The following is a 12,298-nucleotide window of genomic DNA, read 5'->3' as shown; positions in this document are numbered from 1 at the left end:
TCTGACCATGCGCACTACTGCGCTGCTCAGCTGTTTCAGACCGGAAGTGACGAGAGTATGGTTTCTTCACGGGGTATGGTTTTTTAACGTTACACCGGTGTTCTCTCAGGCAGGAAGTAGAGTGAGGGCAAGATGGTCCTCACTCGACTCTATGGCCTTGGAGGACCAGAGCGACATCATACGTTGGTTGCTTCCTAGCAACGGATTTAAAGAGCCCATTTTTTTTCCATCATGAAAAAAAAAAAACTTTTTTTTAATTTATTTTTTTAGTGTAGATGTGAGATCTGAGGTCTTTTTTTTTTACCTCAGATCTCACATTAAAGAGGTGCTGTCATGCTTATTTCTATTACAAGGGATGTTTATATACCTTGTAATAGGAAAAAAAGAGTGTAAAAATAAAAAATGAAAGGTAAAATAGGAAAATTAAAAAAATCCCCGTTAGCTTGAGCGCAGAAGCGAACACATACGTAATTTGCGCCCACATATGTAAACAGTGATCAAACCACACATGTGAGGTATCGCCGCAATCGTTAGAGTGAGAGCAATAATTTTAACTCTACAACTCCTCTGTAACTCTAAACTGGGCTAACTTTACTGTGTTCTTTTTTTTTTATTAAAAATGTGTGTGTGTATTTTTTCCCAAAGAATTGTGTTTGTAAGACCGCTGCGCAAATACGGTGTGATAAAAAATATTGCAACGATCTCAATTTTATTCTCTAGGGTCTCTGTTTTTATATATATATATATATATATATATATATATATATATATATATATATATATATATAAATAATGTTTGGGGGTTCTAAGTAACTTTCTAGCAAAAAAAACTGATTTTAAACTTGTAAAAATCAAGTGTCAGGAAAAGGCCCGGTCCATAGGTGGTTAATTTACCGAAGGCTAGCAGATTCTTCACTTTGCAAGATAATTTTTCCCCTGAGCTTACCCCTTTGTACACACGATCAGATAATTGTATGAAAAAAAAATCGCTTTGAATTTATCGCATGATAATCTGATCGTTAGTACACAGCTTTGGACAGCTGATCACGACATTTGTCCAACAAAATCTGAAGGGACAAACATGAAAACTTTTTTCATACGATAGCCTAGCGAACGACAATCGTTTATTCAGCACAGTATGTGTTTGCTAAAAATTGATAGACAAAGACCACTTATGATCAGAAACACAAAAATAACCTGAAAAAAGCCTGGCTGCCATTGCTTTTGTTTTTCACTATCCGATATGTAGCTACGCAACCAGGAAGCTTTTCCAGAATCGTACAAAAAAAAAAAAAATCATACGTTTAGTACGCATTGTTGAATTCGATACTAGGATCATGCAACAAAATGCGAACGATAAGTTGTCCGATCTGATCGTGTGTACGAGGCATTAGTGGAAAAGGTGATGCTTTGCTGTCTTCAATCGATCCCATCATGTATAAGCAAAAATTGCATTTTTTTTTTTTGTTTTTGTTTTCTTCCTTTTGCACCTTTTTGGGTACTCTTTGCAAAGTGAAATTTTACCACATTCACTAGGCTCTGGGGAAAATTCTCTTGCAAAGTAAGAAGCCTATTTGCTTTTAGAAAATCAACCCCTATTAGTCTGGGTACTCGAAGACACAATAATACATAAAGCTTAATGGCACTGCAAGTACACAAGTCACCAGACATGAGCAAATACTGCTGATTGCTACATAGAACACTCTGTCGTGTTTATTTTTTATTAGTACAAAAAAAAAAAAAAAATCTTGGCAGTAAGTTTGCCTCTTTAAAATATGTTTCCCGTTTCACCACTCAAAGTGTTTATAAAACATTCATCACACATGGCTATAGAAGAATATCTCATTTCTTCTTTTCATTAAAGTGCTACAAAATAGGACTTTCAGCTCAGTCTGTATTGGTACTCTGTAAGGTACATCTTCATTCATCGTAAAAAGGTCCCAGCAAGGACACATTTTAGTTCATATATCAGGGCTCAGAACTGGGCTTGTCAGTCACTGCTGAAATCATTACAGCTGTATCCAATTTCAGACGGTGTAAAGCTCTCATCACATCATATGTCTGCTACTGCAGATAAATCAAATAGCCTAAGGTTCATTACCTTGTAGAAGTTTAATTTCCCCACAAGAGTCACAGATTTTTGCTCAAATATAAACAAACTTCTGTCACTAAAGGATGATTTTATTTTGTTTGATAACCTGTGTGCTCAGCTCGCATTACTGACCAGCATGGCATCTTCCAGTGAAAACACTAAAGGGCCATACACACTATAAGATTTTCTGAAGACTTTTTCCTTTAGATTTACCAAAACCATATAATATGAGGTCAAACCTAAACACTTTCAATTTGTATGCAATCTGGCAGGCCCTTGCACTACATAGAAAAGGTAAATCTGAAGGAAATCTAACCACAAAAGTTGGATAGTGTGTATCCAGCTTTACAATGCAGCAGCCACTGACTTGCCCATTTTAGGTATGTTGTAGGTGAACTGGATAAGAAGGAAATATGTTATGTGTGTTAATGAATTTTAGGGCATCCTTTACACATGCCATAAGGGAGTGGCAATAAACAGGTGGTTAAATGCCATGTAATCTAACATGGTGGCCAAAAGAGGATAAACAAATGCTGCACCCACAATGCTTTGCTTCATTGTAACAGTAAAAAATATATCCTATTTCCCACTCAGCAAGCAGTACCACCGCTGAACACAACCCATTCAAGGGCTGCGCCACAACATTTTCCAGTGCAATCAGCCCAAAACGCAGAGGGCCTTTTTCATCAAATTACTTATCCTTTTTTGCACCAAGTGCCCTAAATCTCAGATGCTTTGGTATGCAATGGCAACCTAAATCTGTTAGGAAACCTGGAAGTGTCCTCTCCAGCCTCCGGCAGCAGGCCATATATATATATATATATATATATATATATATATATATATATATACAGAAATAATGTGCTAGTGTATAGCAAGCTTAAGAAGATCCCAGATTACCCTGGGATTTGGGGTAACCAGTAGAGATGCAGGGAAATTTCAGTGGCTGAAAATGGTTTTCGGCATTTTGAAGATAGAAAAAAAGGTGCCAATAATGGCGCAGAAAACGCACGTGCTTTTGCCCAATTTTACTGTGCCTACGGTGTGTTTTTCATAGGTCATGTGATTTAAAAACTGCATCAAAAACATAACATGGCTGCGTTATTAATGCGCTCTTACTGCATTTTCAATGCTCATCAACGGGGAGGTGCATTTTTGGTGCAGTTTTTTGAACTGACCAAAAATGCTGCAAGTAAGATATTTAAAAACAACAGAAGCGTAACGGAGTGAAGACATACATAGAATTTAAAGTAGGGATGCACCGAAATGAAATGTTTGGCCGAAGGCCGAAGGCCGAATACCGAACGCGGTGTTTCGCATTTTTTCCATTTATTTTGCCAATTTTTTGTCCTCTCTCTTGTCCTCTCATGTCTCTCTCTCTCTTGTCCTCTCATGTCTCTCTCCCTAAATGTTACTGTAGGGAATGGGATTCAGTGCACACTGCAGCCTTGTACCATAGGGCTAATGTTAGTGACACTGTAGGGATTGGGAAGGATGCTGGGAATGGAAATCAGGAAGCATGCAGGCAGCCTTGTAAATTTTAATTGCAGATACAGGGCACTGGGCAGGTCAGGGTTAATATGGTAACATCAATTACTCAGTGACAGTCAGTCAGTGTCAGTGTGGACTCGATCATATTATACAGTGACAGACAGTCTCTCATAGTGGTGGTAGTAGGAGGCTGGAGGTGGACTAGTAGGAGCCTGGAAAGGAGCACAGCCGCATACATACATTACTCACTCGTGCACTGCAGCCCGCCCCACACATTCAGTGAGTCTTACTCTCCTCCCTAGTTTTTTCAATGGCACATTCAGGAAGCCAATCACGCCGTGAGTAGCGGCACAGCGGAACCAATCAGGTGTGCAGGCACGCGTGATTGGTTCGCTGTGCAGCTAATCACGGCGTGATTGGCTTCCTGAATGTGCCATTGAAAAAACTAGGGAGGAGAGTAAGACTCACTGAATGTGTGGGGCGGGCTGCAGTGCACGAGTGAGTAATGGATGTATGCTCACCGCTGAAGTGTCCCGGCTTCCCCTGCCTAACACGGAAGTCTGTGAGTCCTCCTGTCCTCCTCCGAGTCCCTTCCCCCTGTAAATATCGTGACCTCGGCGATATGAATATCGCCTACGGCCACAGAACGATAGTCGATATCATATCGACTATCGTTCAGCCCTGTTGTTCGGCACAAAATTATTCGGCCTTTTGACTTATTCGGCCGAACACCGAAAGTGCTATTTTTTCTATTTTCGGCCGAATAATGTTCGGCCGCCGAATATTCGGTGCATCCCTAATTTAAAGGGATGCATTTTTCTTGAGCTTTTCCTGCACTAAAGGTGTCGATAATGGGCAACAATAAATGAATGATAATAATTAAAAAGTTGAATAATTATATATATATATATATATATATATATATAATATTTTAAAATTTTTTCAGTTTCGGCAACAAAATTTTCCATTTGGTGCGCCTCTAGTAAAGTCAGTGTTCTGACTAGAATTAGGCAGATATGTAGGTACCTTAAAATGTCCTGTATGCAATGCCGGCTGTAGATAAAGTTATTCTTTCACTTCAGTGTCCCTTTTAAAGCAGAATTACATAAAAAGTTACCTCACATGGGGTGTATGCCACTATTTGGATCATCTTTATTTATGATTTACAACTTCATTCATGCAAGATAGTACAGCTCTCACTATACTTCTGGCACTGCAACTATGAAAGTCACGGCTCTCATACAAAGAAGCCATGCTGATGTTTTTCTGTTGCTTCTTCCCTCTTGATCATTCAGAGAACCCTTTGTATTTTGTGAATGGTTTACTGCTTTCTGTTTCCCTGCAATTTTTTTGAGTTGACGCCAGCACAAGAAGTGAGGGGAATACCTGTTCTAGTAACAACTTTCTAACAGGGAAAATCCCATCGCTTTATAGAGGTTTCATCTCATTTCCCTTTGCATCTCCAGACAGCAAGTGAGCAGTAATCTCAGCAGGACAGACAGCAACAAATAACAGATATAGGTTAACCCCTATCCAGAAAAAAAAAAAAAGTTTGGGCTACACAGACTTAAAGAAAACACAGCTGCATAAGAAAGTTTAAAGAAAAAAAAAAAAAAGAAAACACAATGCAATACTGTGCTGGTGGTTATGATGATGGTGAGGCATTTTCCAATAAGCATTTGGCTGCCTGAACCAGCAAGCTGCAAAACCAAAATAGGAGCGTCAACTGCCTGGCTGTGCAGTCAGTAATGAGGTTTGTGAAACACAAGACTTAGGGCTCTTTCACACGGTCCGCCTCCGTAGGCGGATCCGTGTTGCTCAGCGGCGATCGATCTGCGATCCCCGCTGAGCCGGCGGATGACAGCTCCGTCTCCGCTTGCAGAGCGGAGAGGGAGGTGTCTCAGCCCCCGCTGCCCTCTATGGGGGATCGGAGGAGAGCGGACCGCTTGTCCGCTCTCATCAGATCCGCTCCGCTCCGATTACTGTACGGATGGAAAAATAGGGTTTCCATCCGTCCAGATTTCAGCACAGGATCGGATGCGGATGGCAGCGGGTGTCAGTGGACATGTCTCCGCTGACACCCGCTGCCCCATAGAGCTGCATGGAGGATCCGATCAGATCCGCCTAAAAAACTGACAGGCGGATCTGATCGGACCGCCCGTGTGAAAGAGCCCTTAAGACCCGTACACACAATCAGATTATCAAACGATCTGTCGTCTGTTTTTTGTGGCATGCTAGTCTGATGTGGAAAGTGAAGAGGTTTTTTTCATACGAATTTTCCCGTACGACAGAATTCTACTTCAGAAGTGATGTCATGTGTTGGATTGCTTTGTATGTGTTCTTTCGTCTCCGAGCATGCCTTGTCTTGCTCTTAAGATTTTTTTCCGTGGAAATTTGTACTAATGAGACGAAAATCTGACGTTGTTTTGACAGACGACAAAAATTATATAGCCTGCACACCAGGATTTTGTCGGCCGAAAAGTCGGAGTCGGCTGTCCAAAGCACCATACTAACAATCCGAAAAATCGGCAGATCAGTCGTCGGACGAAATTTCCCTTCAGATTTTCTTATCGTGTGTACGGGCCTTTAAAATTTGGTAGGATAAACAGTTAACACATACATTTTTATACTGTGCAGTTCCATTTTAACTGTGCAATGTTAATTGCTGCAATTATTTAATAAGTGGTTGTTTCACTAAAAATTTAAAAAAATTCCACAAAAGACATCAACTGAAAATGAGAAGGATTCATTGCACTCCAATATCCTGACACATCACTTCCCTAACCATTGCTGAACACACTAGGAAAATGCTACCACTGTCTGGCCTAACTGAAACTCCATTGTATCCTTGTTTTGCTGAGTCCAAGCTGGGGTTTTCTTTGCTGCAAGTCTTATTTCAAATAAAAGAATGTGAAAAGCAACAAGTGGTTGGATGGATATTTTGTTACTTAAAGTGTCATTTACATCTACCGCTGAAATAGATAAAACTTATAACACATGTTGTTACACAAATACATGAGAAAAATGTCTGATCTATGACATTTACTAGCTAGTCTCAAATGTCCCCATCAGGAAATCAGACAATTGAACTTGATTAAACTAGACACCTGGGTATTGTGTAAACCGGCAGAAATTAATGTGGAACTGTAAGAGCCGGTTCACACTAGCTTCAGAGGAAAACATTCCGGTTTCCTGAGAGGGCTGGTGTCCATGCTAGACAATCTTCAAGGGGTGATGCCTTAGTTATTACAATGCAAGGCACTGTTCATTTATTTTTTTTTAAACTTTATTGAAATGTCATTAGTTCGTGCCATTCATTTCTAGGCAACCACAGGTGTGGTGCCTAGCAATGCAAGGTGTGACATAGAGCTGCAGAGCAATGTGGAAAATGCAGACATGTATTTTATCCCACAGCAGTTCTGCTGCCTGTAATCAAGCGTGAAAAGAGCACATAAAAACACAACTGTTTTCTCTGTACCCTTGCAAAAAAAAAAATTATCTTTTTCTGGAGCACAAAAAATCTCCACAAAAACTGAATAAGCAAAAGATGCAAAATGTGTGCACATGCAGGCTTTTTATTGCAGAAGAAACCTAGTATTGTTCACAACATGTGCAGAGACCTGTGTCTTTCTGTGTCCGCTCTGCTGCAGTACATAGTAATTCATGGAAGATAACTTTATGACATTCAATAAAGTAAATAAAATAAATAAATGCAAGATAGCTTTAGTAATACTTCTTTACAAATTCATTGCAAACAAAGGTGAGACCATCCCTCTAAAGGGAACATAAAGATTACTTTATAACATTCATGTAATCCCCCCCAACAGAAATTTGTCTTTTAATTTGCCACTTACTTAAATTCCACTTCTCCACTGTCTAGTGACAAACAGTTTGAGAACTTTAGTAACTAATATATGGTCTCAGACACAGAAAAAAATGCTCCTGTAGGAGCTGTATTTTTTTAGGTGCCAATAACTGGAGAACAGATTAAAAATTAAACATGTTTTATTTGATTGATTAAAATTTAATTTTGAAACAAGACCTATATAAACATCAATATTAAAATCACTCCATCGTGGTATTCTGGAGAGTAGTCAATATGGTCCAAGGTTGGTAAAAACTTCTAGGGTGACAATCCTACTAACATGTTTCGCCAACGACTTTGGCTTCTTCAGAGGATATTATATTATCACACCTATGTCAATTAATAAATTAAACCAAGATCAATAATGCAACATTTAGGGTCAATTCAATAAATCTAAGTAGAACTTATGCATCAAAGCATAAAATATGCCAAATATCAAAAGTTTGAAGTTTAACAACACACATATATATATATATATATATATATATATATATATATATATATATATATAACACACACACATTGATAATGAGTTTCTTACCACTCTGCGTTAGAAACAAAGATGTCAATGTTAAAAATGTTTAAACGGGCACTGCCCCTTATGGCAGGTGCCCAAACTGCTGTTTTGTATCATACATCAGTACTTTTAATTTAACAAATGGTAGACAATACACACCCAGATTTTTTGTTAACTGTCAAACCATTGGTGTCGTTTACCTCTTGAAATGCACGAGAACAAAAATGTGCATTTTGTTTCAATTTATCAAATATCATGTAAGCTTGAAGAAACGACCTGAGACACCCATAAGCCGCCATGTGGGCTTATATCACAATTATTATGCCTCCAATATTCAGTTTCATGCATTGGAACATGCACCTATCCATGAAAGGGGTGGAGACATAGACCCGCATATCACTACAGCATGAAACTAAATGGATTTTTTCCCTGCAAGCCACCAGATCCCCAAGACTTAATGAACCATGAGTTTTAAATCCTTCCTATAGGATCTACCATTGAATCCTTCACACTTCCCAAGCCGCAGAACAGTTACTCACCATGTGCATTAGTTAATTACGGTCTTCAACTGTATACCTTTAAAGAGGAAGTAAACCCTCCTCTGCAACCTTTACCTATAGGTAAGCCTATGATAAGGCTTACCTATAGGTACTGTAAATATCTCCTAAACATGTACCGTTTAGGAGATATTTACCTTACATGCAGCCAGGGACATCACTGGTGCATGGGCTCTGAAGGAACGGCCGCTGGTGCCCGCATGTGCGGGAATGACGTAATCGCGAGTCCGGACAATCAGATGGCCGGATGCCGCGATCCCGGAAGACGGGTGACTGAACATGTCGCTGTCATACAGGTAAGCGGGCGGCACGGCAGGGGCTCGTTCCAAGGTAAGTATTTCATAATGAGCTAGTATGCGATGCATACTAGCTCATTATGTGTTTCTCTTTAGGTTGGGAAAAAAAATAACAAATTTTAATGAGTTTACAACCTCTTTAAATATACAGTGGGTACGGAAAGTATTCGGACCCCCTTAAATTTTTCACTCTTTGTTATATTGCAGCCATTTGCTAAAATCATTCAGACCCCCTTAAATGCATTGTGATCTGGAAGGTCTTATATAGACAGGTGTGTGGCTTTCCTAATCAAGTCCAATCAGTATAATCAAACACAGCTGGACTCAAATGAAGGTGTAGAACCATCTCGAGGATGATCAGAAGAAATGGAAAGCACCTGAGTTAAATATATGAGTGTCACAGCAAAGGGTCTGAATACTTAGAACCATGTGATATTTCAGTTTTTCTTTTTTAATAAATCTGCAACAATGTCAACAATTCTGTGTTTTTCTGTCAGTATGGGGTGCTATGTGTACATTTATGAGGAAGAAGAATGAACTTAAATGATTTTAGCAAATGGCTGCAATATAACAAAGAGTGAAAAATTTAAGGGGGTCTGAATACTTTCCGTACCCACTGTAATTCTATGTAAAAGATTGATATGGGGGCCTTACATATAGAAGTTTTTTGCAAATGGATATGCAGATATAATAAACACCATATGGACTTTTCTATGAGTTTAACTTTAAATTTCATTTTTCCACTTACCTTTACAGATTTTGAATAATAGTAGTTTAATTATGATTTGCTTTTTTGTATTTTTGTCAGCTCAGAAACCACAGATGGTGATTTAGGGGGGCTTTTAGGTTGGCCATATGGACGTCCCAGGCACTCAACATTTTGGTTCCCTGGAACCCCAATAGGTCTGGGGACCTGTGTTCAGTGCCGAAATTCAGCACCTGATTTTCCTCCCTTTAGATCCTTAGGCTCTTTTTCCTCAACTGCTCGGAAATCTCATGATTCTAAGTGGGTATTGTTTTCTTGTTTCTTTAATAATGCCTTCTGTAATTGTGGTTTACCATTTACCACACTGCTCTATTTTTATGTCCACCGCATTTACTAAAGGTTGTAATACCAGGAGTAGGTTTTTGTTAATAATAATCCCTTCCTTTTTGTACTTTTACATTTTGCCTATGGATAATTTACTACATGCAGTGGCCGGCAACTAAAGGGTCATCTTTCCCACTATTTTGGACGGGCACATGAGCGAGGCCTCCCCTTTAGACTTTCGAGTTCTCCCGCTGTTTTGTGGTGTTTGGTAGTATTCTTTGGGGCACTCGATGCGTATGCGCCCGCGCATGTCAAATAGAAGAGGTGATGTGTTTATGCCATGACATTGATTACCATCTCTGGGAGGGGACGGGCGCTCCTTTGCATCTGCGTTACGCTACAGCGTCATTACGCTGGGCATGGTGGGAGGGGTATATCAGGAAGCCACCCCGCCGGCTCATTTGATCGGCGGGGAAGCCGTGACACACATCGGTCATGCTGATTCAGTATAAAATATAAGAACGCACGGAGGTGTTTGCTGCTCAACTGCGCTATTCTGTCACTCATTCTACATTGGACATTTTGTGTATTCTTTCTTGGTTAGGTTACAGTGGGAACTCGTCCCTTTTTTCCATTGGTGACTTGTGAGTGGATCTGTGGAGCAGACTCCTTAGCAGATACTCGGGGAACAATTGGTTTTGTGACAATTCACTAACAGTACTATTGGTTATTTTCCAGTAAGTCAAACTACTTTGAGGTTTTTCACCATTTTTCCCCAGCATATTCTTTTAAACATCAGACCTAGTATTGGTATATATGTATATATATTTTTTTTCTTTTTTTTTTTTTTTTGCATAATTTAATTTAACCACACCCAAGCCACCTATAGGTTTTGTTAAAAGCTCAAAAATATAAAATAATAAAAGAATACTATTCCTCGGAACACTTATTGAATTTATTGTTCGATAAAATAGGACCTGATTTTTCCCTCCTGCGGCCAACATAGGAAAGCCTTGCCCTATAACTTACTGGTGGATTTCTGTCTGAATTAGTCCGATTGGTGTTTAGTTGATTCTACCCTATAAACAAGTGGAAACCTGGATGATCAGTCTGTGTCCTAGCGCACAGTGGTAAGAAACCCATTATCAATCTTAAATTAAGTTTGCTGTATTATTGTTATACATGTTATATATATGCATTGTGTTACACTTCAAGCTTTTGATATTTGGCATATTTTATGCTTTGATGCAAAAGTTCCACTTTTCTACTTAGATTGATCGAATTGATCCTAAATGTTGTATTATTGATCTTAGTTTAATTTATTCATTGACATAGGTGTGATAATGTAATATCCCCTGAAGAAGCTGAAGTCGTCGGTGAAACATGTTGGCATTGTCACCCTAGAAGTTTCACCAACCTTGGACCATGTTGACCACTCTCCAGAATACTACGATGGAGTGATTTTAATATTGATGTTTATATATGTCTTGTTTCAAAATTAATTTTTAATGATTCAAATAAAATATGATTATTTTTAATTTGCTGTTGTTATTGGCACCTAAAAATAGTGTCCTACACCTTTACACCTTTACAAAGGGATGCGATGCCGGTAAGTTTACCACTGAAAATATTTTTTCCTGTTTAATATATGGTCTCCTTTCATATCTGAAATGCCTATAAAGTCTGAAAATTCAGCTTCACTCAGCATTTTTACTTGACACTATAACAGCAAATCAACTCAACAATAAAAATAATCAGGTGTCCACTTTCAAAAACTATAGTAATAATAATTAGTGCAGAATTTAGCGATGGTGACCTAATACTAAGTATATCAAATCTTTGCACTCAAACAAAAAATAAATAAATGAATACACCAATGCTGTCAGGGGGACAGCTTGCATGGCGAATCCATGCTGGCATTGCATCATCTCACAGATTATTGATGTAATCATTGCCCAATATCAAATAAACAAAGAAGTTACAGTGATGGACATCAACCTTAACTAGCTGACCATTAACAAATTAAACAAACAAAAAAATGGGCAGTGAACCTACTTGCTATACATGGGTCTGTCAAATTGTCTAAAGTGTATATCGGATGGTCAGGTTATTTTATTGGCACAAATCAATGCCACTAAAGCCTCCTATGCATTGCCAGATGTTCTCAAACTATGCAGTGAATACAACTCTTGCAGGGTAAGGCCTTACACCCTGGTGCAGAGCCACTAGAAGCACTCACCAACAATGCAAGAGGTTAAAAATGTCTAAGACTGACCGCGGTGTCACAGTAAATTCCACAGTTCCATGACAGTATCAAGAACAGGCAGCTTTCTAATCACCTTTCTAAACCCTCTGAGAGATTTAACCATCTATGTGAAACTTGAGGAAAAGAATGGTAGCACATATAAAACGCTTCCTATCCAGAGGGGTAAATGTAGCATTGACTCTGC

General features: G+C 39.0%; 1 protein-coding gene across 2 annotated transcripts in view; it reads right to left on the bottom strand.

The window, feature by feature from the left end:
- Nucleotides 1-12,298, bottom strand: part of ALCAM (activated leukocyte cell adhesion molecule) — a 171,136-nt gene that overhangs the window by 135,459 nt on the left and 23,379 nt on the right. The gene's annotated exons all lie outside the window — the stretch shown is intronic.

The sequence above is a fragment of the Pelophylax lessonae genome (assembly GCF_965119305.1).
Source record: "Pelophylax lessonae genome assembly, chromosome: 2".
NCBI lineage: Eukaryota > Metazoa > Chordata > Amphibia > Anura > Ranidae > Pelophylax > Pelophylax lessonae.
The sequence above is the reverse complement of the archived record's forward strand: the minus strand, read 5'-3'. Positions and strand labels throughout refer to the sequence as shown.